At 41.7% G+C, this 25895-nt stretch overlaps 93 pseudogenes; all 93 read left to right on the top strand.

The window, feature by feature from the left end:
- Positions 1–54: 54 nt before the first annotated feature.
- On the top strand, positions 55–173 carry LOC142736187 (5S ribosomal RNA; annotated as a pseudogene).
- A 67-nt stretch (positions 174–240) lies between these two features.
- Positions 241–359, top strand: LOC142736986 (5S ribosomal RNA; annotated as a pseudogene).
- A 67-nt stretch (positions 360–426) lies between these two features.
- On the top strand, positions 427–545 carry LOC142669494 (5S ribosomal RNA; annotated as a pseudogene).
- A 67-nt stretch (positions 546–612) lies between these two features.
- LOC142736984 (5S ribosomal RNA) lies at positions 613–731 on the top strand (annotated as a pseudogene).
- A 67-nt stretch (positions 732–798) lies between these two features.
- LOC142738333 (5S ribosomal RNA) lies at positions 799–917 on the top strand (annotated as a pseudogene).
- A 67-nt stretch (positions 918–984) lies between these two features.
- Positions 985–1103, top strand: LOC142684621 (5S ribosomal RNA; annotated as a pseudogene).
- A 67-nt stretch (positions 1104–1170) lies between these two features.
- LOC142738135 (5S ribosomal RNA) lies at positions 1171–1289 on the top strand (annotated as a pseudogene).
- Positions 1290–1356: 67 nt separating this feature from the next.
- On the top strand, positions 1357–1475 carry LOC142736064 (5S ribosomal RNA; annotated as a pseudogene).
- A 67-nt stretch (positions 1476–1542) lies between these two features.
- On the top strand, positions 1543–1661 carry LOC142738496 (5S ribosomal RNA; annotated as a pseudogene).
- Positions 1662–2097: 436 nt separating this feature from the next.
- On the top strand, positions 2098–2216 carry LOC142737947 (5S ribosomal RNA; annotated as a pseudogene).
- Positions 2217–2283: 67 nt separating this feature from the next.
- LOC142737533 (5S ribosomal RNA) lies at positions 2284–2402 on the top strand (annotated as a pseudogene).
- A 67-nt stretch (positions 2403–2469) lies between these two features.
- LOC142673781 (5S ribosomal RNA) lies at positions 2470–2588 on the top strand (annotated as a pseudogene).
- Positions 2589–2655: 67 nt separating this feature from the next.
- Positions 2656–2774, top strand: LOC142694473 (5S ribosomal RNA; annotated as a pseudogene).
- Positions 2775–2841: 67 nt separating this feature from the next.
- Positions 2842–2960, top strand: LOC142686631 (5S ribosomal RNA; annotated as a pseudogene).
- A 67-nt stretch (positions 2961–3027) lies between these two features.
- On the top strand, positions 3028–3146 carry LOC142667098 (5S ribosomal RNA; annotated as a pseudogene).
- A 67-nt stretch (positions 3147–3213) lies between these two features.
- Positions 3214–3332, top strand: LOC142736582 (5S ribosomal RNA; annotated as a pseudogene).
- A 67-nt stretch (positions 3333–3399) lies between these two features.
- On the top strand, positions 3400–3518 carry LOC142729508 (5S ribosomal RNA; annotated as a pseudogene).
- Positions 3519–3585: 67 nt separating this feature from the next.
- On the top strand, positions 3586–3704 carry LOC142716015 (5S ribosomal RNA; annotated as a pseudogene).
- Positions 3705–3771: 67 nt separating this feature from the next.
- On the top strand, positions 3772–3890 carry LOC142737946 (5S ribosomal RNA; annotated as a pseudogene).
- A 439-nt stretch (positions 3891–4329) lies between these two features.
- On the top strand, positions 4330–4448 carry LOC142736953 (5S ribosomal RNA; annotated as a pseudogene).
- Positions 4449–4515: 67 nt separating this feature from the next.
- LOC142732887 (5S ribosomal RNA) lies at positions 4516–4634 on the top strand (annotated as a pseudogene).
- Positions 4635–4701: 67 nt separating this feature from the next.
- On the top strand, positions 4702–4820 carry LOC142670180 (5S ribosomal RNA; annotated as a pseudogene).
- A 67-nt stretch (positions 4821–4887) lies between these two features.
- Positions 4888–5006, top strand: LOC142717441 (5S ribosomal RNA; annotated as a pseudogene).
- Positions 5007–5445: 439 nt separating this feature from the next.
- LOC142736371 (5S ribosomal RNA) lies at positions 5446–5564 on the top strand (annotated as a pseudogene).
- A 67-nt stretch (positions 5565–5631) lies between these two features.
- LOC142703323 (5S ribosomal RNA) lies at positions 5632–5750 on the top strand (annotated as a pseudogene).
- A 789-nt stretch (positions 5751–6539) lies between these two features.
- On the top strand, positions 6540–6659 carry LOC142707264 (5S ribosomal RNA; annotated as a pseudogene).
- A 67-nt stretch (positions 6660–6726) lies between these two features.
- Positions 6727–6845, top strand: LOC142673660 (5S ribosomal RNA; annotated as a pseudogene).
- Positions 6846–6912: 67 nt separating this feature from the next.
- On the top strand, positions 6913–7031 carry LOC142693390 (5S ribosomal RNA; annotated as a pseudogene).
- A 67-nt stretch (positions 7032–7098) lies between these two features.
- LOC142673759 (5S ribosomal RNA) lies at positions 7099–7217 on the top strand (annotated as a pseudogene).
- Positions 7218–7284: 67 nt separating this feature from the next.
- On the top strand, positions 7285–7403 carry LOC142697793 (5S ribosomal RNA; annotated as a pseudogene).
- Positions 7404–7659: 256 nt separating this feature from the next.
- LOC142698413 (5S ribosomal RNA) lies at positions 7660–7778 on the top strand (annotated as a pseudogene).
- Positions 7779–7845: 67 nt separating this feature from the next.
- Positions 7846–7964, top strand: LOC142698224 (5S ribosomal RNA; annotated as a pseudogene).
- Positions 7965–8589: 625 nt separating this feature from the next.
- On the top strand, positions 8590–8708 carry LOC142673538 (5S ribosomal RNA; annotated as a pseudogene).
- A 67-nt stretch (positions 8709–8775) lies between these two features.
- LOC142707209 (5S ribosomal RNA) lies at positions 8776–8894 on the top strand (annotated as a pseudogene).
- A 67-nt stretch (positions 8895–8961) lies between these two features.
- On the top strand, positions 8962–9080 carry LOC142737379 (5S ribosomal RNA; annotated as a pseudogene).
- Positions 9081–9147: 67 nt separating this feature from the next.
- Positions 9148–9266, top strand: LOC142736037 (5S ribosomal RNA; annotated as a pseudogene).
- Positions 9267–9333: 67 nt separating this feature from the next.
- LOC142667330 (5S ribosomal RNA) lies at positions 9334–9452 on the top strand (annotated as a pseudogene).
- A 67-nt stretch (positions 9453–9519) lies between these two features.
- Positions 9520–9638, top strand: LOC142737109 (5S ribosomal RNA; annotated as a pseudogene).
- Positions 9639–9705: 67 nt separating this feature from the next.
- Positions 9706–9824, top strand: LOC142665806 (5S ribosomal RNA; annotated as a pseudogene).
- A 67-nt stretch (positions 9825–9891) lies between these two features.
- LOC142700313 (5S ribosomal RNA) lies at positions 9892–10010 on the top strand (annotated as a pseudogene).
- A 253-nt stretch (positions 10011–10263) lies between these two features.
- Positions 10264–10382, top strand: LOC142731722 (5S ribosomal RNA; annotated as a pseudogene).
- A 253-nt stretch (positions 10383–10635) lies between these two features.
- LOC142736116 (5S ribosomal RNA) lies at positions 10636–10754 on the top strand (annotated as a pseudogene).
- Positions 10755–10821: 67 nt separating this feature from the next.
- LOC142690389 (5S ribosomal RNA) lies at positions 10822–10940 on the top strand (annotated as a pseudogene).
- Positions 10941–11007: 67 nt separating this feature from the next.
- On the top strand, positions 11008–11126 carry LOC142735928 (5S ribosomal RNA; annotated as a pseudogene).
- Positions 11127–11193: 67 nt separating this feature from the next.
- LOC142673417 (5S ribosomal RNA) lies at positions 11194–11312 on the top strand (annotated as a pseudogene).
- A 67-nt stretch (positions 11313–11379) lies between these two features.
- On the top strand, positions 11380–11498 carry LOC142673296 (5S ribosomal RNA; annotated as a pseudogene).
- Positions 11499–11565: 67 nt separating this feature from the next.
- Positions 11566–11684, top strand: LOC142736701 (5S ribosomal RNA; annotated as a pseudogene).
- Positions 11685–11751: 67 nt separating this feature from the next.
- On the top strand, positions 11752–11870 carry LOC142666976 (5S ribosomal RNA; annotated as a pseudogene).
- A 67-nt stretch (positions 11871–11937) lies between these two features.
- Positions 11938–12056, top strand: LOC142724096 (5S ribosomal RNA; annotated as a pseudogene).
- A 67-nt stretch (positions 12057–12123) lies between these two features.
- LOC142737089 (5S ribosomal RNA) lies at positions 12124–12242 on the top strand (annotated as a pseudogene).
- Positions 12243–12309: 67 nt separating this feature from the next.
- LOC142736997 (5S ribosomal RNA) lies at positions 12310–12428 on the top strand (annotated as a pseudogene).
- A 67-nt stretch (positions 12429–12495) lies between these two features.
- On the top strand, positions 12496–12614 carry LOC142673174 (5S ribosomal RNA; annotated as a pseudogene).
- Positions 12615–12681: 67 nt separating this feature from the next.
- LOC142702218 (5S ribosomal RNA) lies at positions 12682–12800 on the top strand (annotated as a pseudogene).
- A 439-nt stretch (positions 12801–13239) lies between these two features.
- Positions 13240–13358, top strand: LOC142707452 (5S ribosomal RNA; annotated as a pseudogene).
- Positions 13359–13425: 67 nt separating this feature from the next.
- LOC142730119 (5S ribosomal RNA) lies at positions 13426–13544 on the top strand (annotated as a pseudogene).
- Positions 13545–13611: 67 nt separating this feature from the next.
- On the top strand, positions 13612–13730 carry LOC142737704 (5S ribosomal RNA; annotated as a pseudogene).
- Positions 13731–13797: 67 nt separating this feature from the next.
- Positions 13798–13916, top strand: LOC142705079 (5S ribosomal RNA; annotated as a pseudogene).
- A 253-nt stretch (positions 13917–14169) lies between these two features.
- Positions 14170–14288, top strand: LOC142680004 (5S ribosomal RNA; annotated as a pseudogene).
- Positions 14289–18557: 4269 nt separating this feature from the next.
- LOC142688735 (5S ribosomal RNA) lies at positions 18558–18676 on the top strand (annotated as a pseudogene).
- A 439-nt stretch (positions 18677–19115) lies between these two features.
- LOC142736875 (5S ribosomal RNA) lies at positions 19116–19234 on the top strand (annotated as a pseudogene).
- Positions 19235–19301: 67 nt separating this feature from the next.
- LOC142736330 (5S ribosomal RNA) lies at positions 19302–19420 on the top strand (annotated as a pseudogene).
- A 67-nt stretch (positions 19421–19487) lies between these two features.
- Positions 19488–19606, top strand: LOC142671285 (5S ribosomal RNA; annotated as a pseudogene).
- A 64-nt stretch (positions 19607–19670) lies between these two features.
- Positions 19671–19789, top strand: LOC142736699 (5S ribosomal RNA; annotated as a pseudogene).
- Positions 19790–20030: 241 nt separating this feature from the next.
- Positions 20031–20149, top strand: LOC142726031 (5S ribosomal RNA; annotated as a pseudogene).
- A 67-nt stretch (positions 20150–20216) lies between these two features.
- LOC142726020 (5S ribosomal RNA) lies at positions 20217–20335 on the top strand (annotated as a pseudogene).
- A 253-nt stretch (positions 20336–20588) lies between these two features.
- On the top strand, positions 20589–20707 carry LOC142710416 (5S ribosomal RNA; annotated as a pseudogene).
- A 67-nt stretch (positions 20708–20774) lies between these two features.
- LOC142673073 (5S ribosomal RNA) lies at positions 20775–20893 on the top strand (annotated as a pseudogene).
- A 67-nt stretch (positions 20894–20960) lies between these two features.
- LOC142705678 (5S ribosomal RNA) lies at positions 20961–21079 on the top strand (annotated as a pseudogene).
- A 67-nt stretch (positions 21080–21146) lies between these two features.
- LOC142680496 (5S ribosomal RNA) lies at positions 21147–21265 on the top strand (annotated as a pseudogene).
- A 67-nt stretch (positions 21266–21332) lies between these two features.
- LOC142672952 (5S ribosomal RNA) lies at positions 21333–21451 on the top strand (annotated as a pseudogene).
- Positions 21452–21518: 67 nt separating this feature from the next.
- On the top strand, positions 21519–21637 carry LOC142736698 (5S ribosomal RNA; annotated as a pseudogene).
- Positions 21638–21704: 67 nt separating this feature from the next.
- LOC142700442 (5S ribosomal RNA) lies at positions 21705–21823 on the top strand (annotated as a pseudogene).
- Positions 21824–21890: 67 nt separating this feature from the next.
- LOC142671274 (5S ribosomal RNA) lies at positions 21891–22009 on the top strand (annotated as a pseudogene).
- A 64-nt stretch (positions 22010–22073) lies between these two features.
- Positions 22074–22192, top strand: LOC142711628 (5S ribosomal RNA; annotated as a pseudogene).
- A 67-nt stretch (positions 22193–22259) lies between these two features.
- On the top strand, positions 22260–22378 carry LOC142710918 (5S ribosomal RNA; annotated as a pseudogene).
- A 67-nt stretch (positions 22379–22445) lies between these two features.
- On the top strand, positions 22446–22564 carry LOC142736526 (5S ribosomal RNA; annotated as a pseudogene).
- A 67-nt stretch (positions 22565–22631) lies between these two features.
- Positions 22632–22750, top strand: LOC142737926 (5S ribosomal RNA; annotated as a pseudogene).
- Positions 22751–22817: 67 nt separating this feature from the next.
- LOC142680485 (5S ribosomal RNA) lies at positions 22818–22936 on the top strand (annotated as a pseudogene).
- Positions 22937–23003: 67 nt separating this feature from the next.
- Positions 23004–23122, top strand: LOC142735964 (5S ribosomal RNA; annotated as a pseudogene).
- A 67-nt stretch (positions 23123–23189) lies between these two features.
- On the top strand, positions 23190–23308 carry LOC142735874 (5S ribosomal RNA; annotated as a pseudogene).
- Positions 23309–23375: 67 nt separating this feature from the next.
- On the top strand, positions 23376–23494 carry LOC142698590 (5S ribosomal RNA; annotated as a pseudogene).
- A 67-nt stretch (positions 23495–23561) lies between these two features.
- Positions 23562–23680, top strand: LOC142735680 (5S ribosomal RNA; annotated as a pseudogene).
- A 67-nt stretch (positions 23681–23747) lies between these two features.
- LOC142707032 (5S ribosomal RNA) lies at positions 23748–23866 on the top strand (annotated as a pseudogene).
- Positions 23867–23933: 67 nt separating this feature from the next.
- Positions 23934–24052, top strand: LOC142735797 (5S ribosomal RNA; annotated as a pseudogene).
- Positions 24053–24119: 67 nt separating this feature from the next.
- Positions 24120–24238, top strand: LOC142675190 (5S ribosomal RNA; annotated as a pseudogene).
- A 67-nt stretch (positions 24239–24305) lies between these two features.
- On the top strand, positions 24306–24424 carry LOC142716147 (5S ribosomal RNA; annotated as a pseudogene).
- Positions 24425–24491: 67 nt separating this feature from the next.
- Positions 24492–24610, top strand: LOC142689931 (5S ribosomal RNA; annotated as a pseudogene).
- Positions 24611–24677: 67 nt separating this feature from the next.
- LOC142737936 (5S ribosomal RNA) lies at positions 24678–24796 on the top strand (annotated as a pseudogene).
- A 67-nt stretch (positions 24797–24863) lies between these two features.
- LOC142672830 (5S ribosomal RNA) lies at positions 24864–24982 on the top strand (annotated as a pseudogene).
- A 67-nt stretch (positions 24983–25049) lies between these two features.
- Positions 25050–25168, top strand: LOC142736835 (5S ribosomal RNA; annotated as a pseudogene).
- Positions 25169–25235: 67 nt separating this feature from the next.
- Positions 25236–25354, top strand: LOC142665782 (5S ribosomal RNA; annotated as a pseudogene).
- Positions 25355–25421: 67 nt separating this feature from the next.
- LOC142729257 (5S ribosomal RNA) lies at positions 25422–25540 on the top strand (annotated as a pseudogene).
- A 67-nt stretch (positions 25541–25607) lies between these two features.
- Positions 25608–25725, top strand: LOC142688625 (5S ribosomal RNA; annotated as a pseudogene).
- The last annotated feature ends 170 nt before the right edge of the window (positions 25726–25895 follow it).

Here is a 25895-nt window from a genome sequence, read left to right as displayed (position 1 = left end):
TTTAGATTTTGTTTCACAATCGATTAAAAAGGACTATGGATTAAAGAATTTAATGTCAATGGCCATTCTAAGCTGAATGTCCCTGCTCTCGTCAGATCGCAGAAGTTACACAGCTTAAGGCCTTGCTAGTACCAGTGTGGGAGACTGTCTGGGAATCCGTGGTGCGGTTGACTTTTTATTATGTCGTTTAGATTTTGTTTCACAATCGATTAAAAAGGACTGTGGATTAAAGCATTTAAGGTCAATGGCCATTCTAAGCTGAATGTGCCTGCCCTCGTCAGATCGCAGAAGTTACACAGCTTAAGGCCTCGCTAGTACCAGTGTGGGAGACTGTCTGGGAATCCGTGGTGCGGTTGACTTTTTATTATGTCGTTTAGATTTTGTTTCACAATAGATTAAATAGGACTATGGATTAAAGCATTTAACGTCAATGGCCATTCTAAGCTGAATGTGCCTGCTCTCGTCAGAACGCAGAAGTTACACAGCTTAAGGCCTCACTAGTACCATTGTGGGAGACTGTCTGGGAATCCGTGGTGTGGTTGAATTTTTATTATGTCGTTTAGATTTTGTTTCACAATCGATTAAAAAGGACTGTGGATTAAAGCATTTAAGGTCAATGGCCATTCTAAGCTGAATGTGCCTGCCCTCGTCAGATCGCAGAAGTTACACAGCTTAAGGCCTCGCTAGTACCAGTGTGGGAGACTGTCTGGGAATCCGTGGTGCGGTTGACTTTTTATTATGTCGTTTAGATTTTGTTTCACAATAGATTAAATAGGACTATGGATTAAAGCATTTAACGTCAATGGCCATTCTAAGCTGAATGTGCCTGCTCTCGTCAGAACGCAGAAGTTACACAGCTTAAGGCCTCGCTAGTACCATTGTGGGAGACTGTCTGGGAATCCGTGGTGTGGTTGAATTTTTATTATGTCGTTTAGATTTTGTTTCACAATCGATTAAAAAGGACTATGGATTAAAGCATTTAATGTCAATGGCCATTCTAAGCTGAATTTCCCAGCTCTCGTCAGATCGCAGAAGTTACACAGCTTAAGGCCTCGCTAGTACCAGTGTGGGAGACTGTCTGGGAATCCGTGGTGCGGTTGACTTTTTATTATGTCGTTTAGATTTTGTTTCACAATCGATTAAAAAGGACTATGGATTAAAGCATTTAATGTCAATGGCCATTCTAAGCTGCATGTGCCTGCTCTCGTCAGATCGCAGAAGTTACTCAGCTTAAGGCCTCGCTAGTACCAGTGTGGGAGACTGTCTGGGAAACCGTGGTGCGGTAGACTTTTTATTATGTCGTTTAGATTTTGTTTCACAATAGATTAAATAGGACTATAGATTAAAGCAATGAACGTCAATGGCCATTCTAAGCTGAATGTGCCTGCTCTCATCAGAACGCAGAAGTTACACAGCTTAAGGCCTTGCTAGTACCAGTGTGGGAGACTGTCTGGGAATCCGTGGTGCGGTTGAATTTCTATTATGTCGTTTAGATTTTGTTTCACAATCGATTAAAAAGGACTATGGATTATAGCATTTAATGTCAATGGCCATTCTAAGCTGAATGTCACTGCTCTCGTCAGATCGCAGAAGTTACACAGCTTAAGGCCTCGCTAGTACCAGTGTGGGAGACTGTCTGGGAATCCGTGGTGCGGTTGACTTTTTATTATGTTGTTTAGATTTTGTTTCACAATAGATTAAATAGGACTATGGATTAAGGCTTTTAATGTCAATGGCCATTCTAAGCTGAATGTGCCTGCTATCGTCAGATCGCAGAAGTTACACAGCTTATGGCCTTGCTAGTACCAGTGTGGAAGACTGTCTGGGAATCCGTGGTGCGGTTGACTTTTTATTATGTTTAGATTTTGTTTCACAATCGATTAAAAAGGACTATGGATTAAAGCATTCAATGTCAATGGCCATTCTAAGCTGAATGTGCCTGCTCTCGTTAGATCGCTGAAGTTACACAGCTTAACGCCTCGCTAGTACCAGTGTGGGAGACTGTCTGGGAATCCGTGGTGCGGTTGAATTTTTATTATGTCGTTTAGATTTTGTTTCACAATCGATTAAAAAGGACTATGGATTATAGCATTTAATGTCAATGGCCATTCTAAGCTGAATGTCCCTGCTCTCGTCAGATCGCAGAAGTTACACAGCTTAAGGCCTCGCTAGTACCAGTGTGGGAGACTGTCTGGGAATCCGTGGTGCGGTTGAATTTTTATTATGTCGTTTAGATTTTGTTTCACAATAGATTAAATAGGACTATAGATTAAAGCATTTAACGTCAATGGCCATTCTAAGCTGAATGTGCCTGCTCTCATCAGAACGCAGAAGTTACACAGCTTAAGGCCTCGCTAGTACCAGTGTGGGAGACTGTCTGGGAATCCGTGGTGCGGTTGACTCTTTATTATGTTGTTTAGATTTTGTTTCACAATAGATTAAATGGGACTATGGAGTAAGGCTTTTAATGTCAATGGCCATTCTAAGCTGAATGTGCCTGCTCTCGTCAGATCGCAGAAGTTACACAGCTTAAGGCCTCGCTAGTACCAGTGTGGGAGACTGTCTGGGAATCCGTGGTGCGGTTGACTTTTTATTATGTCGTTTAGATTTTGTTTCACAATAGATTAAATAGGACTATGGATTAATGCATTTAACGTCAATGGCCATTCTAAGCTGAATGTGCCTGCTCTCGTCAGAACGCAGAAGTTACACAGCTTAAGGCCTCACTAGTATCATTGTGGGAGACTGTCTGGGAATCCGTGGTGTTGTTAAATTTTTATTATGTCGTTTAGATTTTGTTTCACAATCGATTAAAAAGGACTATGGATTAAAACATTTAATGTCAATGCCCATTCTAAGCTGAATGTCCCTGCTCTCGTCAGATCGCAGAAGTTACACAGCTTAAGGCCTCGCTAGTACCCGTGTGGGAGACTGTCTGGGAATCCGTGGTGCGGTTGACTTTTTATTATGTCGTTTAGCTTTTGTTTCACAATCGATTAAAAAGGACTATGGATTAAAACATTTAAAGTCAATGGCCATTCTAAGCTGAATGTGCCTGCTCTCATCAGATCACAGAAGTTACACAGCTTAAGGCCTCGCTAGTACAAGTGTGGGAGACTGTCTGGGAATCCGTGGTGCGGTTGACTTTTTATTATGTCGTTTAGATTTTGTTTCACAATCGATTAAAAAGGACTATGGATTAAAGCATTTAATGTCAATGGCAATTCTAAGCTGAATGTGCCTGCTCTCGTCAGATCGCAGAAGTTACACAGCTTAAGGCCTCGGTAGTACTAGTGTGGGAGACTATCTGGGAATCCGTGGTGCGGTTGACTTTTTATTATGTCGTTTAGATTTTGTTTCACAATCGATTAAAAAGGACTATGGATTAAAGCATTTAATGTCAATGGCCATTCTAAGCTGCATGTGCCTGCTCTCGTCAGATCGCAGAAGTTACACAGCTTAAGGCCTCGCTAGTACCAGTGTGGGAGACTGTCTGGGAATCCGTGGTGCGGTTGACTTTTTATTATGTCGTTTAGATTTTGTTTCACAATAGATTAAATAGGACTATAGATTAAAGCGTTTAACGTCAATGGCCATTCTAAGCTGAATGTGCCTGCTCTCGTCAGAACGCAGAAGTTACACAGCTTAAGGCCTCGCTAGTACCAGTGTGGGAGACTGTCCGGGAATCCGTGGTGCGGTTGACTTTTTATTATGTCGTTTAGATTTTGTTTCACAATCGATTAAAAAGGACTATGGAATATAGCATTTAATGTCAATGGCCATTCTAAGCTGAATGTCCCTGCTCTCGTCAGATCGCAGAAGTTACACAGCTTAAGGCCTCGCTAGTACCAGTGTGGGAGACTGTCTGGGAATCCGTGGTGCGGTTGAATTTTTATTATGTTGTTTAGATTTTGTTTCACAATAGATTAAATAGGACTATGGATTAAGGCTTTTAATGTCAATGGCCATTCTAAGCTGAATGTGCCTGCTATCGTCAGATCGCAGAAGTTACACAGCTTATGGCCTTGCTAGTACCAGTGTGGGAGACTGTCTGGGAATCCGTGGTGCGGTTGACTTTTTATTATGTCGTTTAGATTTTGTTTCACAATCGATTAAAAAGGACTATGGATTAAAGCATTTAATGTCAATGGCCATTCTAAGCTGAATGTGCCTGCTCTCGTTAGATCGCTGAAGTTACACAGCTTAACGCCTCGCTAGTACCAGTGTGGGAGACTGTCTGGGAATCCGTGGAGCGGTTGAATTTTTATTATGTCGTTTAGATTTTGTTTCACAATCGATTAAAAAGGACTATGGATTAAATCATTTAATGTCAATGGCCATTCTAAGCTGAATGTGCCTGCTCTCGTCAGATCACAGAAGTTACACAGCTTAAGGCCTCGCTAGTACCAGTGTGGGAGACTGTCTGGGAATCCGTGGTGCGGTTGACTTCTTATTATGTCGTTTAGATTTTGTTTCACAATCGATTAAAAAGGACTATGGATTAAAGCATTTAAAGTCAATGGCCATTCTAAGCTGAATGTGCCTGCTCTCGTCAGATCGCAGAAGTTACACAGCTTAAGGCCTCGCTAGTACCAGTGTGGGAGACTGTCTGGGAATCCGTGGTGTGGTTGACTTTTTATTATGTCGTTTAGATTTTGTTTCACAATAGATTAAATAGGACTATAGATTAAAGCATTTAACGTCAATGGCCATTCTAAGCTGAATGTGCCTGCCCTCGTCAGAACGCAGAAGTTACACAGCTTAAGGCCTCGCTAGTACCAGTGTGGGAGACTGTCTGGGAATCCGTGGTGCGGTTGAATTTTTATTATGTCGTTTAGATTTTGTTTCACAATCGATTAAAAAGGACTATGGATTATAGCATTTAATGTCAATGGCCATTCTAAGCTGAATGTCCCTGCTCTCGTCAGATCGCAGAAGTTACACAGCTTAAGGCCTCGCTAGTACCAGTGTGGGAGACTGTCTGGGAATCCGTGGTGCGGTTGACCTTTTATTATGTTGTTTAGATTTTGTTTCACAATAGATTAAATAGGACTATGGATTAAGGTTTTTACTGTCAATGGCCATTCTAAGCTGAATGTGCCTGCTATCGTCAGATCGCAGAAGTTACACAGCTTATGGCCTTGCTTGTACCAGTGTGGGAGACTGTCTGCGAATCCGTGGTGCGGTTGACTTTTTATTATGTCGTTTAGATTTTGTTTCACAATCGATTAAAAAGGACTATGGATTAAAGCATTTAATGTCAATGGCCATTCTAAGCTGAATGTGCCTGCTCTCGTTAGATCGCTGAAGTTACACAGCTTAACGCCTCGCTAGTACCAGTGTGGGAGACTGTCTGGGAATCCGTGGTGCGGTTGAATTTTTATTATGTCGTTTAGATTTTGTTTCACAATCGATTAAAAAGGACTATGGATTAAATCATTTAATGTCAATGGCCCTTCTAAGCTGAATGTGCCTGCTCTCGTCAGATCGCAGAAGTTACACAGCTTAAGGCCTCGCTAGTACCAGTGTGGGAGACTGTCTGGGAATCCGTGGTGCGGTTGACTTTTTATTATGTTGTTTAGATTCTGTTTCACAATAGATTAAATAGGACTATGGATTAAGGCTTTTAATGTCAATGGCCATTCTAAGCTGAATGTGCCTGCTATCGTCAGATCGCAGAAGTTACACAGCTTATGGCCTTGCTAGTACCAGTGTGGGAGACTGTCTGGGAATCCATGGTGCGGTTGACTTTTTATTATGTCGTTTAGATTTTGTTTCACAATAGATTAAATAGGACTATGGATTAAAGCACTTGACGTCAATGGCAATTCTAAGCCGAATGTCCCTGCTCTCGTCAGATCGCAGAAGTTACACAGCTTAAGGCCTCGCTAGTACCAGTGTGGGAAAAAGTGTCTGGGAATCCGTGGTGCGGTTGACTTTTCATTATGTTGTTTAGATTTTGTTTCACAATAGATTAAATAGGACTATGGATTAAGGCTTTTAATGTCAATGGTCATTCTAAGCTGAATGTGCCTGCTCTCGTCAGATCGCAGAAGTTACACAGCTTAAGGCCTCGCTAGTACCAGTGTGGGAATCCGTGGTGCGGTTGACTTTCTATTATGCCGTTTAGATTTTGTTTCACAATCGATTAAAAAGGACTATGGATTAAAGCATTTAATGTCAATGGCCATTCTAAGATGAATGTGCCTGCTCTCGTTAGATCGCAGAAGTTACACAGCTTAACGTCTCGCTAGTACCAGTGTGGGAGACTGTCTGGGAATCCGTGGTGCGGTTGACATTTTATTATGTCGTTTAGATTTTGTTTCACAATAGATTAAATAGGACTATGGATTAAAGGATTTAATGTCAATGGCCATTCTAAGCTGAATGTGCCTGCTCTCGTCAGATCGCAGAAGTTACACAGCTTAAGTCCTCGCTAGTACCAGTGTGGGAATCCGTGGTGCGGTTGAATTTTTATTATGTCGTTTAGATTTTGTTTCACAATCGATTAAAAAGGACTATGGATTAAAGCATTTAATGTCAATGGCCATTCTAAGCTGAATGTCCCTGCTCTCGTCAGATCGCAGAAGTTACACAGCTTTAAGGCCTCGCTAGTACCAGTGTGGGAGACTGTCTGGGAATCCATGGTGCGGTTGACTTTTTATTATGTCGTTTAGATTTTGTTTCACAATCGATTAAAAAGGACTATGGATTAAAGGATTTAATGTCAATGGCCATTCTAAGCTGAATGTGCCTGCTCTCGTCAGATCGCAGAAGTTACACAGCTTAAGGCCTCGCTAGTACCAGTGTGGGAGACTGTCTGGGAATCCGTGGTGCGGTTGACTTTTTATTATGTCGTTTAGATTTTGTTTCACAATCGATTAAAAAGGACTATGGATTAAAGCATTTAATGTTAATGGCCATTCTAAGCTGAATGTGCCTGCTCTCGTTAAATCGCAGAAGTTAAACAGCTTTACGCCTCGCTAGTACCAGTGTGGGAGACTGTCTGGGAATCCGTGGTGCGGTTGACTTTTTATAATGTCGTTTAGATTTTGTTTCACAATAGATTAAATAGGACTATGGATTAAAGCATTTAACGTCAATGGCCATTCTAAGCTGAATGTGCCTGCTCTCGTCAGATCGCAAAAGTTACACAGCTTAAGGCCTCGCTAGTACCAGTGTGGGAGACTGTCTGGGAATCCGTGGTGCGGTTGAATTTTTATTATGTCGTTTAGATTTTGTTTCACAATCGATTAAAAAGGACTATGGATTAAAGCATTTAATGTCAATGGCAATTCTAAGCTTAATGTCCCTGCTCTCGTCAGATTGCAGAAGTTACACAGCTTAAGGCCTCGCTAGTACCAGTGTGGGAGACTGTCTGGGAATCCGTGGTGCAGTTGACTTTTTATTATGTCGTTTAGATTTTGTTTCACAATCGATTAAAAAGGACTATGGATTAAAGCATTTTTTGATGTCAATGGCCATTCTAAGCTGAATGTGAATGCTCTCGTCAGATCGCAGAAGTTACACAGCTTAAGGCCTCGCTAGTACCAGTGTGGGAGACTGTCTGGGAATCCGTGGTGCGTTTGACTTTTTATTATGTCGTTTAGATTTTGTTTCACAATCGATTAAAAAGGACTATGGATTAAAGCATTTAATGCCAATGGCCATTCTAAGCTGAATGTGCCTGCTCTCGTTAGATCGCAGAAGTTACACAGCTTAACGCCTCGCTAGTACTAGTGTGGGAGACTGTCTGGGAATCCGTGGTGCGGTTGACTTTTTATTATGTCGTTTAGATTTTGTTTCACAATAGATTAAATAGGACTATGGATTAAAGCATTTAACGTCAATGGCCATTCTAAGCTGAATGTCCCTGCTCTCGTCAGATCGCAGAAGTTGCACAGCTTAAGGCCTCGCTAGTACAAGTGTGGGAGACTGTCTGGGAATCCGTGGTGCGGTTGACTTTTTATTATGTTGTTTAGATTTTGTTTCACAATAGATTAAATAGGACTATGGATTAAGGCTTTTAATGTCAATGGCCATTCTAAGCTGAATGTGCCTGCTATCGTCAGATCACAGAAGTTACACAGTTTATGGCCTTGCTAGTACCAGTGTGGGAGACTGTCTGGGAATCAGTGGTGCGGTTGACTTTTTATTATGTCGTTTAGATTTTGTTTCACAATCGATTAAAAAGGACTATGGATTAAAGCATTTAATGTCAATGGCCATTCTAAGCTGAATGTGCCTGCTCTCGTTAGATCTCTGAAGTTACACAGCTTAACGCCTCGCTAGTACTAGTGTGGGAGACTGTCTGGGAATCCGTGGTGCAGTTGACTTTTTATTATGTCGTTTAGATTTTGTTTCACAATAGATTAAATAGGACTATGGATTAAAGCATTTAACGTCAATGGCAATTCTAAGCTGAATGTCCCTGCTCTCGTCAGATCGCAGAAGTTGCACAGCTTAAGGCCTCGCTATTACAAGTGTGGGAGACTGTCTGGGAATCCGTGGTGCGGTTGACTTTTTATTATGTCGTTTAGATTTTGTTTCACAATCGATTAAAAAGTACTATGGATTAAAGCATTTAATGTCAATGGCCATTCTAAGCTGAATGTGCCTGCTCTCGTCAGATCGCAGAAGTTACACAGCTTAAGGCCTCGCTAGTACCAGTGTGGGAGACTGTCTGGGAATCCGTGGTGCGGTTGACTTTTTATTATGTCGTTTAGATTTTGTTTCACAATAGATTAAATAGGACTATGGATTAAAGCATTTAACGTCAATGGCCATTCTAAGCTGAATGTGCCTGCTCTGGTCAGAATGCAGAAGTTACACAGCTTAAGGCCTCGCTAGTACCAGTGTGGGAGACTGTCTGGGAATCCGTGGTGCGGTTGAATTTTTATTATGTCGTTTAGATTTTGTTTCACAATCGATTAAAAAGGACTATGGATTAAAGCCTTTAATGTCAATGGCCATTCTAAGCTGAATGTCCCTGCTCTCGTCAGATCGCAGAAGTTACACAGCTTAAGGCCTCCTTAGTACCAGTGTGGGAGACTGTCTGGGAATCCGTGGTGCGGTTGACTTTTTATTATGTTGTTTAGATTTTGTTTCACAATAGATTAAATAGGACTATGGATTAAGGCTTTTAATGTCAAAGGCCATTCTAAGCTGAATGTGCCTGCTCTCGTCAGATCGCAGAAGTTACACAGCTTAAGACCTCGCTAGTACCAGTGTGGGAGACTGTCTGGGAATCCGTGGTGCGTTTGACTTTTTATTATGTCGTTTAGATTTTGTTTCACAATCGATTAAAAAGGACTATGGATTAAAGCATTTAATGTCAATGGCCATTCTAAGCTGAATGTGCCTGCTCTCGTTAGATCGCAGAAGTTACACAGCTTAAAGCCTCGCTAGTACCAGTGTGGGAGACTGTCTGGGAATCCGTGGTGCGGTTGACTTTTTATTATGTCGTTTAGATTTTGTTTCACAATAGATTAAATAGGACTATGGATTAAAGCATATAACGTCAATGGCCATTCTAAGCTGAATGTACCTGCTCTCGTCAGATCGCAGAAGTTACACAGCTTAAGGCCTCGCTAGTACCAGTGTGGGAGACTGTCTGGGAATCCGTGGTGTGGTTGAATTTTTATTATGTCGTTTAGATTTTGTTTCACAATCGATTAAAAAGGACTATGGATTAAAGCATTTAATGTCAATGGCCATTCTAAGCTGAATGTCCCTGCTCTCGTCAGGTCGCAGAAATTACACAGTTTAAGGCCTCGCTAGTACCAGTGTGGGAGACTGTCTGGGAATCCGTGGTGCGGTTGACTTTTTATTATGTCGTTTAGATTTTGTTTCACAATCGATTAAAAAGGACTATGGATTAAAGCATTTAAGGTCAATGGCAATTCTAAGCTGAATGTGCCTGCTCTCGTCAGATCACAGAAGTTACACAGCTTAAGGCCTCGCTAGTACCAGTGTGGGAGACTGTCTGGGAATCCGTGGTGCGGTTGAATTTTTATTATGTCGTTTAGATTTTGTTTCACAATCGATTAAAAAGGACTATGGATTAAAGCCTTTAATGTCAATGGCCAGTGTAAGCTGAATGTCCCTGCTCTCGTCAGATCGCAGAAGTTACACAGCTTAAGGCCTCCCTAGTACCAGTGTGGGAGACTGTCTGGGAATCCGTGGCGCGGTTGACTTTTTATTATGTTGTTTAGATTTTGTTTCACAATAGATTAAATAGGACTATGGATTAAGGCTTTTAATGTCAATGGCCATTCTAAGCTGAATGTGCCTGCTCTCGTCAGATCGCAGAAGTTACACAGCTTAAGGCCTTGCTAGTACCAGTGTGGGAGACTGTCTGGGAATCCGTGGTGCGGTTGACTTTTTATTATGTCGTTTAGATTTTGTTTCACAATCGATTAAAAAGGACTATGGATTAAAGCATTTAATGTCAATGGCCATTCTAAGCTGAATGTGCCTGCTCTAGTTAGGTCGCAGAAGTTACACAGCTTAACGCCTTGCTAGTACCAGTGTGGGAGACTGTCTGGGAATCCGTGGTGCGGTTGACTTTTTATTATGTCGTTTAGATTTTGTTTCACAATAGATTAAATAGGACTATGGATGAAAGCATATAACGACAATGGCCATTCTAAGCTGAATGTGCCTGCTCTCGTCAGATCGCAGAAGTTACACAGCTTAAGGCCTCGCTAGTACCAGTGTGGGAGACTGTCTGGGAATCCGTGGTGCGGTTGCCTTCTTATTATGTCGTTTAGATTTTGTTTCACAATCGATTAAAAAGGACTATGGATTAAAGCATTTAGTGTCAATGGGCATTCTAAGCTGAATGTGCCTGCTCTCGTCAGATCGCTGAAGTTACACAGCTTAAGGCCTCACTAGTACCAGTGTGGGAGACTGTCTGGGAATCCGTGGTGCGGTTGACTTTTCATTATGTCGTTTAGATTTTGTTTCACAATCGATTAAAAAGGACTATGGATTAAAGCATTTAATGTCAATGGCCATTCTAAGCTGAATGTGCCTGCTCTCGTCAGATCGCAGAAGTTACACAGCTTAAGGCCTCGCTAGTACTAGTGTGGGAGACTGTCTGGGAATCCGTGGTGCGGTTGACTTTTTATTATGTCGTTTAGATTTTGTTTCACAATCGATTAAAAAGGACTATGGATTAAAGCATTTAATGTCAATGGCCATTCTAAGCTGAATGTGCCTGCTCTCGTCAGATCGCAGAAGTTACACAGCTTAAGGCCTCGCTAGTACCAGTGTGGGAGACTGTCTGGGAATCCGTGGTGCGGTTGACTTTTTATTATGTCGTTTAGATTTTGTTTCACAATAGATTAAATAGGACTATGGATTAAAGCATTTAACGTCAATGGCCATTCTAAGCTGAATGTGCCTGCTCTCGTCAGATCGCAGAAGTTACACAGCTTAAGGCCTCGCTAGTACCAGTGTGGGAGACTGTCTGGGAATCCGTGGTGCGGTTGACTTTTTATTATGTCGTTTAGATTTTGTTTCACAATAGATTAAATAGGACTATGGATTAAAGCATTTAATGTCAATGGCCATTCTAAGCTGAATGTGCCTGCTCTGGTCAGAACGCAGAAGTTACACAGCTTAAGGCCTCGCTAGTACCAGTGTGGGAGACTGTCTGGGAATCCGTGGTGCGGTTGACTTTTTATTATGTCGTTTAGATTTTGTTTCACAATAGATTAAATAGGACTATGGATTAAAGCATATAACGTCAATGGCCATTCTAAGCTGAATGTTCCTGCTCTCGTCAGATCGCAGAAGTTACACAGCTTAAGGCCTCGCTAGTACCAGTGTGGGAGACTGTCTGGGAATCCGTGGTGTGGTTGAATTTTTATTATGTCGTTTAGATTTTGTTTCACAATCGATTAAAAAGGACTATGGATTAAAGCATTTAATGTCAATGGCCATTCTAAGCTGAATGTCCCTGCTCTCGTCAGATCGCAGAAATTACACAGCTTAAGGCCTCGCTAGTACCAGTGTGGGAGACTGTCTGGGAATCCGTGGTGCGGTTGACTTTTTATTATGTCGTTTAGATTTTGTTTCACAATCGATTAAAAAGGACTATGGATTAAAGCATTTAAGGTCAATGGCAATTCTAAGCTGAATGTGCCTGCTCTCGTCAGATCGCAGAAGTTACACAGCTTAAGGCCTCGCTAGTACCAGTGTGGGAGACTGTCTGGGAATCTGTGGTGCGGTTGACTTTTTATTATGTCGTTTAGATTTTGTTTCACAATAGATTAAATAGGACTATGGATTAAAGCATTTAACGTCAATGGCCATTCTAAGCTGAATGTGCCTGCTCTCGTCAGATCGCAGAAATTACACAGCTTAAGGCCTCGCTAGTACCAGTGTGGGAGACTGTCTGGGAATCCGTGGTGCGGTTGACTTTTTATTATGTCGTTTAGATTTTGTTTCACAATCGATTAAAAAGGACTATGGATTAAAGCATTTATTGTCAATGGCCATTCTAAGCTGAATGTGCCTGCTCTCGTCAGATCGCAGAAGTTACACAGCTTAAGGCCTCGCTAGTACCAGTGTGGGAGACTGTCTGGGAATCCGTGGTGCGGTTGACTTTTTATTATGTCGTTTAGATTTTGTTTCACAATAGATTAAATAGGACTATGGATTAAAGCATTTAACGTCAATGGCCATTCTAAGCTGAATGTGCCTGCTCTCGTCAGATCGCAGAAGTTACACAGCTTAAAGCCTCGCTAGTACCAGTGTGAGAGACTGTCTGGGAATCCGTGGTGCGGTTGACTTTATATTATGTCGTTTAGATTTTGTTTCACAATAGATTAAATAGGACTATGGATTAAAGCATTTAACGTCAATGGCCATTCTACGCTGAATGTGCCTGCTCTGGTCAGAACGCAGAAATTACACAGCTTAAGGCCTCGCTAGTACCAGTGTGGGAGACTGTCTGGGAATCCGTGGTGCGGTTGAATTTTTATTATGTCGTTTAGATTTTGTTTCACAATCGATTAAAAAGGACTATGGATTAAAGTCTTTAATGTCAATGGCCATTCTAAGCTGAATGTCCCTGCTCTCGTTAGATCGCAGAAGTTACACAGCTTAACGCCTCGCTAGTACCAGTGTGGGAGACTGTCTGGGAATCCGTGGTGCGGTTGAATTTTTATTATGTCGTTTAGATTTTGTTTCACAATCAATTAAAAAGGACTATGGATTAAAGCATTTTATGTCAATGACCATTCTAAGCTGAATGTCCCTGCTCTTGTCAGATCGCAGAAGTTACACAGCTTAAGGCCTCGCTAGTACCAGTGTGGGAAACTGTCTGGGAATCCGTGGTGCGGTTGACTTTTTATTATGTCGTTTAGATTTTGTTTCACAATCGATTAAAAAGGACTATGGATTAAAGCATTTAATGTCAATGGCCATTCTAAGCTGAATGTGCCTGCTCTCGTCAGATCGCAGAAGTTACACAGCTTAAGGCCTCGCTAGTACCAGTGTGGGAGACTGTCTGGGAATCTGTGGTGCGGTTGACTTTTTATTATGTCGTTTCGATTTTGTTTCACAATCGATTAAAAAAGACTATGGATTAAAGCATTTCATGTCAATGGCCATTCTAAACTGAATGTCCCTGCTCTCGTCAGATCGCAGAAGTTACACAGCTTAAGGCCTCGCTAGTACCAGTGTGGGAGACTGTCTGGGAATCCGTGGTGCGGTTGACTTTTTATTATGTTGGTTAGATTTTGTTTCACAATATATTAAATAGGACTATGGATTAAGGCTTTTAATGTCAATGGCCATTCTAAGCTGAATGTGACTGCTCTCGTCAGATCGCAGAAGTTACACAGCTTAAGGCCTCGCTAGTTCCAGTGTGGGAGACTGTCTGGGAATCTGTGGTGCGGTTGACTTTTTATTATGTAGTTTAGATTTTGTTTCACAATCGATTAAAAAGGACTATGGATTAAAGGATTTAATGTCGATGGCCATTCTAAGGTGAATGTGCCTGCTCTCGTTAGATCGCAGAAGTTACACAGCTTAACGCCTCGCTAGTACCAGTGTGGGAGACTGTCTGGGAATCCGTGGTGCAGTTGACTTTTTATTATGTCGTTTAGATTTTGTTTCACAATCGATTAAAAAGGACTATGGATTAAAGCATTTAATGTCAATGGCCATTCTAAGCTGAATGTGCCTCCTCTCGTCAGATCGCAGAAGTTACACAGCTTAAGGCCTCGCTAGTACCAGTGTGGGAGACTGTCTGGGAATCCGTGGTGCGGTTGACTTTTTATTATGTCGTTTAGATTTTGTTTCACAATCGATTAAAAAGGACTATGGATTAAAGCATTTAATGTCAATGGCCATTCTAAGCTGAATGTGCCTGCTCTCGTCAGATCGCAGAAGTTACACAGCTTAACCCCTTAAGGACGCAGCCTAGTTTGGGCCTTAAGGCTCAGAGGCCATTTTTCAAATCTGACATATTTCACTTTATGTGGTAATAACGTCGGAATGCTTAAACCTATCTAAGCGATTCTGAGATTGTTTTCTCGTGACACATTGGGCTTCATGTTCGTGGTAAAATTTGGTCGATATATTCAGTCTTTATTTGTGAAAAATTGCAAAATTTAGAGAAAATTTACAAAAAATAGCATTTTTCAGAATTTAAATGCATCTGCTTGAAAAACAGACGGTTATACCACCCAAAATAGTTACTAGTTCACATTTCCCATATGTCTACTTTAGATTGGCATCGTTTTTTGAACATTATTTTATTTTTCTTGGACGTTACAAGGCTTAGAACATAAACAGCAATTTCTCATATTCTTAAGAAAATTTCAAAAGCCTTTTTTTGAAGGTACCAGTTCAGTTCTGAAGTGGATTTGAGGGGCCTATGTATTAGAAACCCCCATAAAACACCCCATTTTAAAAACTAGACCCCTCAAAGTATTCAAAACGGCATATAGAAAGTTTTTTAACCCTTCAGGCATTTCACAGGAATTAAAGCAAAGTGGAAATGAAATTTTCAAATTTCATTTTTTCTGCTGAATTTCAATTTTATTCAATTTTTTTCGTGTAACACTGAAGGTTTTACCAGAGAAACACTACTAAATATGTATTGTCCAGATTCTGCAGTTTTTAGAAATGTCCCACATGTGGCTCTAGTGCGCTCGTGGACTAAAACACAAGCCCCAGCAGCAAAGAAGCACCTAGTGCATTTTGAGGCCTCTTTTTTATTAGAATATATTTTAGGCAGCATGCCAGATTTGAAGAGGCGTTGAGGTATCAAAACAATGGAAACCCACCAGAAGTGACCCCATTTTGGAAATTACACCCCTCAAGGAATTAATTTATGGTTTTTGTTATGATTTTGACCGCACAGTTTTTTCACAGCACCTATTTGAATTGGGTTGTGAAATGAAGAAAATGATATTTTTTCCAATAAGATGTCATTTTTGATCAAAATTTCTTATTTTCACAAGGAACAACATATCCAATTTTGTTGCCCAATTTGTCCTTAGTGCGGCAATACCCCATTTGTGGTGATAAACTGCCGTTTGGGCCCATGGGAGGGCTCAGAAGAAAAGGACCACCATTTGGCCTACTGGAGCTTTTCTGGTGCTAAGTCATGTATGCAGAAGCCCCTGAGGTACCAGTAGAGTTGAAACCCCCGAGAAGTGACCCCATTTTAAAAACTACACCCCTTAAGACATTCATCTAGAGGTGTTGTGAGCATTTTGACCCCACAGGTACTGTGTAAAAGATAATGCGCAGCAGATGGTGCAGTGTGAGATTTGCAATTTTATACATATATATGCCATTTCAGTGTCCAATATATTGTGCCCAGCATGCGCCACCGGAGATATACACCCCTTAAATTGTAATGTGGGTTCTCCTGGGTACGGCAATACCCTACATGTGGCTGTTATCAGCTGCCTGGGCATACGGCAGGGCTCAGAAGGGAAAAATGAGGGGGGTAAGCTGTGCGGAGTGCATCAGGGTAAATTAAAAATCAAGGGATGTATGATACATTTTAAAACAATCTTTTATACAGAGCCCTGGTTTTTCGGGACACGTGTCACATTGGTATAATATGTCCTCCCTTATCCCCCTCTTATAGCAGACTCTGCACCTCTTTTGACTCTTTCCCTTTCCACCGGTTTGGGGAACTTCTCCTGGAAAGTGTTGCCCTGGTACGATGCGTGTGGCCTCGCTTCCAGAAGTACTGGGTGCCCCCCCCTTCCTGGTCCCTAAAGATTAGATCTTGAAATTCCAGGAAAGTTCCCCTCTGGCCTGCACATCGACGTAGCACGTACGCATTGTACAAAGCCATCTGTATGATGTGCACGGCCAGCTTCTTATATCACACCGCATGGCATTGTAGGGCTTCAGGACTTGATTTGACAAGTCCATCCCTCCCATGTACCTATTGTAGTCCAGGATGCAGTCTGGTTTGGGGGTGGCCTTTCCTTCATATATCCTAAACCTGTAGGTATACCCTGATGCACTCTCGCAGCTTATACATCTTCACGCCATACCTTGGCCTCTTACCCGGCAGGTACTGGCGGAATTGAACCCTCCCTTTAAAATGTACCAGGGACTCATCAATAGAAATACACTTCTCGGGGGTGTATGTTTGGGAAAACAGGGCACTGGAACGGTCTAATAGGGGTCTCCGTTTATACAAACGGTCAAAACTGGGGTCATCTCGGGGTGGGCACAGCTCATTATCAGTATAATGTGAGAAGCGAAGTATTGCCTCATTTATTTATTTTTTTAGGTTCCAGTTCAGTTCTGAAGTTGCTTTGAGGGGCCCATATATTATAAACCCCTATCAAACACCCCATTTTAGAAACTAGACCCCTCAAAGTATTCACAACAGCATTTAGAAAGTTTATGAACCCTTTAGGTGTTTCACAGAAATTTAGAGCAAAGTAGAGGTGAAATTTACTTTTTTTTTTTTGTCAGAAAATCCTCTTTATACCATTTTTTTTCTATAACACAAAAGGATTTATCAGAGAAACGCAACTTAATACGTATTGCCCAGATTCTGCAGTTTTGAGAAATATCCCACATGTGGCCCTAGTGCGGTAATGGACTGAAGCACCGGCCTCCGAAGCAAAGGAGCACCTAGTGGATTTTGAGCCCTCTTTTTAATTAGGCACCATGTCCGGTTTGAAGAGGTCTTGTGGTGCCAAAACATTGGAAACCCCCCAAAAGTGACCCCATTTTGGAAACTAGACCCCTTGAGGAATCCATTGTAGTTTTCTTGGGGTGCATGCGACTTTTTGATCAGTTTTTATTCTATTTTTAGGTGGCGTGGTGACTAATAAACAGCAATTCTACTATTGTTTTTTTATTCTTTTTTTTTTACAGCGTTCACCGTGCGCTATAAATGACATATTCACTTTATTCTGCGTGGCGATACGATTACGGCGATACCAGATGTTTATAGTTTTTTTTTATGTCTTATGGCGTTTGCACAATAAAATACGTTTTGTAAAAAATCATTCACTTTTGGTGTTACCTTATTCTAAGAGCCATAACGTTTTTATTTTTCAATCAATAAAGCCGTGCGAGGACTTATTTTTTGCGTAACGAACTCTAGTTTTGATCAGTGCCATTTTTCGGTACATGCGACTTTTTGATCTCTTTTTATTCCATTTTTTGGGAGGTGAAGTGACCAAACAATTGTGATTGTGGTACGGTTTATTAATATTTTTTTTTACGGCGTTCACCGTGCGGGATACATAACAAAATAATTTTGTAGTTCAGGCCGTTACGGACGTGGCGATACCAATTATGTATAGTTTATTTGTTTGTTTATATATTTTTATTAATAATAAAGGACTGATAAGGTAAAAAGTGGGACTTTTACTTTTATTACTTTTATTTTCTTATTTTTACACATCTTTTTTTAACTTTTTTTTTACTTTATTACTTTGTCCCACTAGGGGACTTGAGGGCAGGAGGCCCTGATCGCTATTCTAATACACTGCACTACATGCGTAGTGCAGTGTATTAGAACTGTCAGCTACTCACTGACAGCAAGCATAGTGGGTCCTGACGTTGTCAGGACCCACTAGGCTTCCGTCTATGGCATAGCCGGACGCCATTGTTTGGTGTCCGGTTGCCATAGTCACCATCGCCGGCCGCTATCGCGTAGCAGGCCGGCGATGGCGGATTAACCCCTAAGAAGCCGCGATCGCTATTGAACGCGGCTTCTGAGGGGTTAATCGGCGGGGGAGCTCCGCGATCGGTCCCGGCACATTGAGCAGTGATAGTCTGCTGTCGGAAACAGCAGCTATCACAGCTCATGAACGCGCCCCGCGCGAACGGCGCCGTGTTTACTCCATGACCTACTATTAGGTCACTGAGCGCGAACGCTACAGTTAGCATGACCTAATAGTAGGTCATGGAGCGTTAAGGGGTTAAGGCCTCGCTAGTACCAGTGTGGGAGACTGTCTGGGAATCCGTGGTGCGGTTGACTTTTTATTATGTCGTTTAGATTTTGTTTCACAATAGATTAAATAGGACTATGGATTAAAGCATTTAACGTCAATGGCCATTCTTAGCTGAATGTGCCTGCTCTGGTCAGAACGCAGAAGTTACACAGCTTAAGGCCTCGCTAGTACCAGTGTGGGAGACTGTCTGGGAATCCGTGGTGCGGTTGAATTTTTATTATGTCGTTTAGATTTTGTTTCACAATCGATTAAAAAGGACTATGGATTAAAGCCTTTAATGTCAATGGCCATTCTAAGCTGGATGTCCCTGCTCTCGTTAGATCGCAGAAGTTACACAGCTTAACGCCTCGCTAGTACCAGTGTGGGAGACTGTCTGGGAATCCGTGGTGCGGTTGAATTTTTATTATGTCGTTTAGATTTTGTTTCACAATCGATTAAAAAGGACTATGGATTAAAGCATTTTATGTCAATGGCCATTCTAAGCTGAATGTCCCTGCTCTCGTCAGATCGCAGAAGTTACACAGCATAAGGACTTGCTAGTACCAGTGTGGGAGATTGTCTGGGAATCCGTGGTGCGGTTGACTTTTTATCATGTCGTTTAGATTTTGTTTCACAATCGATTAAAAAGGACTATGGATTAAAGCATTTAATGTCAATGGCCATTCTAAGCTGAATGTGCCTGCTCTCGTCAGATCGCAGAAGTTACACAGCTTAAGGCCTCGCTAGTACTAGTGTGGGAGACTGTCTGGGAATCCGTGGTGCGGATGACTTTTTATTATGTCGTTTAGATTTTGTTTCACAATCGATTAAAAAGGACTATGGATTAAAGCATTTAATGTCAATGGCCATTCTAAGCTGAATGTGCCTGCTCTCGTCAGATCGCAGAAGTTACACAGCTTATGGCCTCGCTAGTACCAGTGTGGGAGACTGTCTGGGAATCCGTGGTGCGGTTGACTTTTTATTATGTCGTTTAGATTTTGTTTCACAATCGATTAAAAAGGACTATGGATTAAAGCATTTAATGTTAATCGCCATTCTAAGCTGAATGTGCCTGCTCTCGTTAGATCGCAGAAGTTACACAGCTTAACGCCTCGCTAGTACCAGTGTGGGAGACTGTCTGGGAATCCGTGGTGCGGTTGACTTTTTATTATGTTTCGATTTTGTTTCACAATAGATTAAATAGGACTATGGATTAAAGCATTTAACGTCAATGGCCATTCTAAGCTGAATGTGCCTGCTCTGGTCAGAACGCAGAAGTTACACAGCTTAAGGCCTCGCTAGTACCAGTGTGGGAGACTGTCTGGGAATCCGTGGTGCGGTTGACTTTTTATTATGTTGTTTCACAATAGATTAAATAGGACTATGGATTAAAGCATTTAACGTCAATGGCCATTCTAAGCTGAATGTGCTGCTCTGGTCAGAACGCAGAAGTTACACAGCTTAAGGCCTCGCTAGTACCAGTGTGGGAGACTGTCTGGGAATCCGTGGTGCGGTTGAGTTTTTATTATGTCGTTTAGATTTTGTTTCACAATCGATTAAAAAGGACTATGGATTAAAGCATTTAATGTCAATGGCCATTCTAAGCTGAATGTCCCTGCTCTCGTCAGATCGCAGAAGTTACACAGCTTAAGGCCTCGCTAGTACCAGTGTGGGAGACTGTCTGGGAATCCGTGGTGCGGTTGACTTTTTATTATGTCGTTTAGATTTTGTTTCACAATCGATTAAAAAAGACTATGGATTAAAGCATTTAATGTCAATGGCCATTCTAAGCTGAATGTCCCTGCTCTCGTCAGATCGCAGAAGTTACACAGCTTAAGGCCTCGCTAGTACCAGTGTGGGAGACTGTCTGGGAATCCGTGGTGCGGTTGACTTTTTATTATGTTGGTTAGATTTTGTTTCACAATAGATTAAATAGGACTATGGATTAAGGCTTTTAATGTCAATGGCCATTCTAAGCTGAATGTGACTGCTCTCGTCAGATCGCAGAAGTTACACAGCTTAAGTCCTCGCTAGTTCCAGTGTGGGAGACTGTCTGGGAATCTGTGGTGCGGTTGACTTTTTATTATGTCGTTTAGATTTTGTTTCACAATCGATTAAAAAGGACTATCGATTAAAGCATTTAATGTCAATGGCCATTCTAAGCTGAATGTGCCTGCTCTCGTTAGATCGCTGAAGTTACACAGCTTAACGCCTCGCTAGTACCTGTGTGGGAGACTGTCTGGGAATCCGTGGTGCGGTTGACTTTTTATTATGTCGTTTAGATTTTGTTTCACAATCGATTAAAAAGGACTATGGATTAAAGCATGTAATGTCAATGGCCATTCTAAGCTGAATGTGCCTGCTCTCGTCAGATCGCAGAAGTTACACAGCTTAAGGCCTCGCTAGTACCAGTGTGGGAGACTGTCTGGGAATCCGTGGTGCGGTTGACTTATTATTATGTTGTTTAGATTTTGTTTCACAATCGATTAAAAAGGACTATGGATTAAAGCATTTAACGTCAATGGCCATTCTAAGCTGAATGTGCCTGCTCTCGTTAGATCGCAGAAGTTACACAGCTTAACGCCTCGCTAGTACCAGTGTGGGAGACTGTCTGGGAATCCGTGGTGCGGTTTACTTTTTATTATGTCGTTTAGATTTTGTTTCACAATCGATTAAAAAGGACTATGGATTAAAACATTTAATGTCAATGGCCATTCTAAGCTGAATGTGCCTGCTCTCGTTAGATCGCAGAAGTTACACAGCTTAACGCCTCGCTAGTACCAGTGTGGGAGACTGTCTGGGAATCCGTGGTGCGGTTGACTTTTTATTATGTCGTTTAGATTTTGTTTCACAATCGATTAAAAAGGACTATGGATTAAAGCATTTAATGTCAATGGCCATTCTAAGCTGAATGTGCCTGCTCTCGTCAGATCGCAGAAGTTACACAGCTTAAGGCCTCGCTAGTACCAGTGTGGGAGACTGTCTGGGAATCCGTGGTGCGGTTGACTTATTATTATGTTGTTTAGATTTTGTTTCACAATCGATTAAAAAGGACTATGGATTAAAGCATTTAACGTCAATGGCCATTCTAAGCTGAATGTGCCTGCTCTGGTCAGAACGCAGAAGTTACACAGCTTAAGGCCTCGCTAGTACCAGTGTGGGAGACTGTCTGGGAATCCGTGGTGCGGTTGACTTTTTATTATGTCGTTTAGATTTTGTTTCACAATAGATTAAATAGGACTATGGATTAAAGCATTAAACGTCAATGGCCATTCTAAGCTGAATGTGCCTTCTCTCGTCAGAACGCAGAAGTTACACAGCTTAAGGCCTCGCTAGTACCAGTGTGGGAGACTGTTTGGGAATCCGTGGTGCGGTTGAATTTTTATTATGTCGTTTAGATTTTGTTTCACAATCGATTAAAAAGGACTATGGATTAAAGCATTTAATGTTAATCGCCATTCTAAGCTGAATGTGCCTGCTCTCGTTAGATCGCAGAAGTTACACAGCTTAACGCCTCGCTAGTACCAGTGTGGGAGACTGTCTGGGAATCCGTGGTGCGGTTGACTTTTTATTATGTTTCGATTTTGTTTCACAATAGATTAAATAGGACTATGGATTAAAGCATTTAATGTCAATGGCCATTCTAAGCTGAATGTCCCTGCTATCGTCAGATCTCAGAAGTTACACAGCTTAAGGCCTCGCTAGTACCAGTGTGGGAGACTGTCTGGGAATCCGTGGTGCGGTTGACTTTTTATTATGTCGTTTAGATTTTGTTTCACAATCGATTAAAAAGGACTATGGATTAAAGCATTTAATGTCAATGGCCATTCTAAGCTGAATGTCCCTGCTCTCGTTAGATCGCAGAAGTTACACAGCTTAACGCCTCGCTAGTACCAGTGTGGGAGACTGTCTGGGAATCCGTGGTACGGTTGACTTTTTATTATGTCGTTTAGATTTTGTTTCACAATAGATTAAATAGGACTATGGATTAAAGCATTTAACGTCAATGGCCATTCTAAGCTGAATGTGCCTGCTCTCGTCAGATCGCAGAAGTTACACAGCTTAAGGCCTCGCTAGTACCAGTGTGGGAGACTGTCTGGGAATCCGTGGTGCGGTTGAATTTTTATTATGTCGTTTAGATTTTGTTTCACAATCGATTAAAAAGGACTATGGATTAAAGCATTTTATGTCAATGGCCATTCTAAGCTGAATGTCCCTGCTCTCGTCAGATCGCAGAAGTTACACAGCCTAAGGCCTCGCTAGTACCAGTGTGGGAGACTGTCTGGGAATCCGTGGTGCGGTTGACTATTTATTATGTCGTTTAGATTTTGTTTCACAATCGATTAAAAAGGACTATGGATTAAAGCATTTACTGTCAATGGCCATTCTAAGCTGAATGTGCCTGCTCTCGTTAGATCGCAGAAGTTACACAGCTTAACGCCTCGCTAGTACCAGTGTGGGAGACTGTCTGGGAATCCGTGGTGCGGTTGACTTTTTATTATGTCGTTTAGATTTTTTTTCACAATAGATTAAATAGGACTATGGATTAAAGCATTTAACGTCAATGGCCATTCTAAGCTGAATGTGCCTGCTCTCGTCAGAACGCAGAAGTTACACAGCTTAAGGCCTCGCTAGTACCAGTGTGGGAGACTGTCTGGGAACCCGTGGTGCGGTTGAATTTTTATTATGTCGTTTAGATTTTGTTTCACAATCGATTAAAAAGTACTATGGATTAAAGCATTTAATATCAATGGCCATTCTAAGCTGAATGTGCCTGCTCTCGTCAGATCGCAGAAGTTACACAGCTTAAGGCCTCGCTAGTACCAGTGTGGGAGACTGTCTGGGAATCCGTGGTGCGGTTGACTTTTTATTATGTCGTTTAGATTTTGTTTCACAATAGATTAAATAGGACTATGGATTAAAGCATTTAACGTCAATGGCAATTCTAAGCTGAATGTGCCTGCTCTGGTCAGAACGCAGAAGTTACACAGCTTAAGGCCTCGCTAGTACCAGTGTGGGAGACTGTCTGGGAATCCGTGGTGCGGTTGAATTTTTATTATGTCGTTTAGATTTTGTTTCACAATCGATTAAAAAGGACTATGGATTAAGGCTTTTAACGTCAATGGCCATTCTAAGCTGAATGTGCCTGCTCTCGTCAGATCGCAGAAGTTACACAGCTTAAGGCCTCGCTAGTACCAGTGTGGGAGACTGTCTGGGAATACGTGGTGCGGTTGACTTTTTATTATGTCGTTTAGATTTTTTTTTACAATAGATTAAATAGGACTATGGATTAAAGCATTTAACGTCAATGGCCATTCTAAGCTGAATGTGCCTGCTCTCGTCAGATCGCAGAAGTTGCACAGCTTAAGGCCTCGCTAGTACCAGTGTGGGAGACTGTCTGGGAATACGTGGAGCGGTTGAATTTTTATTATGTCGTTTCGATTTTGTTTCACAATCGATTAAAAAGGACTATGGATTAAAGCATTTAATGTCAATGGCCATTCTAAGCTGAATGTGCCTGCTCTCGTCAGATCGCAGAAGTTACACAGCTTAAGGCCTCGCTAGTACCAGTGTGGGAGACTGTCTGGGAATCCGTGGTGCAGTTGCCTTTTTATTATGTCGTTTAGATTTGGTTTCACAATAGATTAAATAGGACTATGGATTAAAGCATTTAACGTCAATAGCCATTCTAAGCTGTATGTTCCTGCTCTCGTCCGAACGCAGAAGTTACCCAGCTTAAGGCCTCGCTAGTACCAGTGTGGGAGACTGTCTGGGAATTCGTGGTGTGGTTGAATTTTTATTATGTCGTTTAGATTTTGTTTCACAATCGGTTAAAAAGGACTATGGATTAAAGCATTTAATGTCAATGGCCATTCTAAGCTGAATGTACCTGCTCTCGTCAGATCGCAGAAGTTACACAGCTTAAGGCCTCGCTAGTACCAGTGTGGGAGACTGTCTGGGAATCCGTGGTGCAGTTGACTTTTTATTATGTCATTTAGATTTTGTTTCACAATAGATTAAATAGGACTATGGATTAAAGCATTTAACGTCAATAGCCATTCTAAGCTGAATGTGCCTGCTCTCGTCCGAACGCAGAAGTTACACAGCTTAAGGCCTTGCTAGTACCAGTGTGGGAGACTGTCTGGGAATCCGTGGTGCGCTTGAATTTTTATTATGTCGTTTAGATTTTGTTTCACAATCGATTAAAAAGGACTATGGATTAAAGCCTTTAATGTCAATGGCCATTCTAAGCTGAATGTCCCTGCTCTCGTCAGATTGCAGAAGTTACACAGCTTAAGGCCTCGCTAGTACCAGCGTGGGAGACTGTCTGGGAATCCGTGGTGCGGTTGACTTTTTATTACGTTGTTTAGATTTTGTTTCACAATAGATTAAATAGGACTATGGATTAAGGCTTTTAAAGTCAATGGCCATTCTAAGCTGAATGTGCCTGCTCTCGTCAGATCGCAGAAGTTACACAGCTTAAGGCCTCGCTAGTACCAGTGTGGGAGACTGTCTGGGAATCCGTGGTGCGGTTGACTTTTTATTATGTCGTTTAGATTTTGTTTCACAATAGATTAAATAGGACTATGGATTAAAGCATTTAACGTCAATGGCCATTCTAAGCTGAATGTCCCTGCTCTCGTCAGATCGCAGAAGTTACACAGCTTAAGGCCTCGCTAGTACCAGTGTGGGAGACTGTCTGGGAATCCGTGGTGCGGTTGCCTTTTTATTATGTCGTTTAGATTTTGTTTCACAATCGATTAAAAAGGACTATGGATTACAGCATTTAATGTCAATGGCCATTGTAAGCTGAATGTGCCTGCTCCCGTCCGATCGCAGAAGTTACACAGCTTAAGGCCCTGCTAGTACCAGTGTGGGAGACTGTCTGGGAATCCGTGGTGCGGTTGACTTTTTATTATGTCGTTTAGATTTTGTTTCACAATAGATTAAATAGGACTATGGATTAAAACATTTAACGTCAATGGCCATTCTAAGCTGAATGTGCCTGCTCTCGTCAGAACGCAGAAGTTACATAGCTTAAGGCCTCGCTAGTACCAGTGTGGGAGACTGTCTGGGAATCCGTGGTGCGGTTGACTTTTTATTATGTTGTTTAGATTTTGTTTCACAATAGATTAAATAGGACTATGGATTAAGGCTTTTAATGTCAATGGCCATTCTAAGCTGAATGTGCCTGCTCTCGTCAGATCGCAGAAGTTACACAGCTTAAGGCCCCCTAGTACCAGTGTGGGAGACTGTCTGGGAATCCGTGGTGCGGTTGACTTTTTATTATGTCGTTTAGATTTTGTTTCACAATCGATTAAAAAGGACTATGGATTAAAGCATTTAATGTCAATGGCCATTCGAAGCTGAATGTGCCTGCTCTCGTTAGATCGCAGAAGTTACACAGCTTAACGCCTCGCTAGTACCAGTGTGGGAGACTGTCTGGGAATC

The sequence above is a fragment of the Rhinoderma darwinii genome, chromosome 1 (genome assembly GCF_050947455.1).
Source record: "Rhinoderma darwinii isolate aRhiDar2 chromosome 1, aRhiDar2.hap1, whole genome shotgun sequence".
NCBI lineage: Eukaryota > Metazoa > Chordata > Amphibia > Anura > Rhinodermatidae > Rhinoderma > Rhinoderma darwinii.
This window is presented reverse-complemented; position numbering and strand designations above follow the sequence as displayed.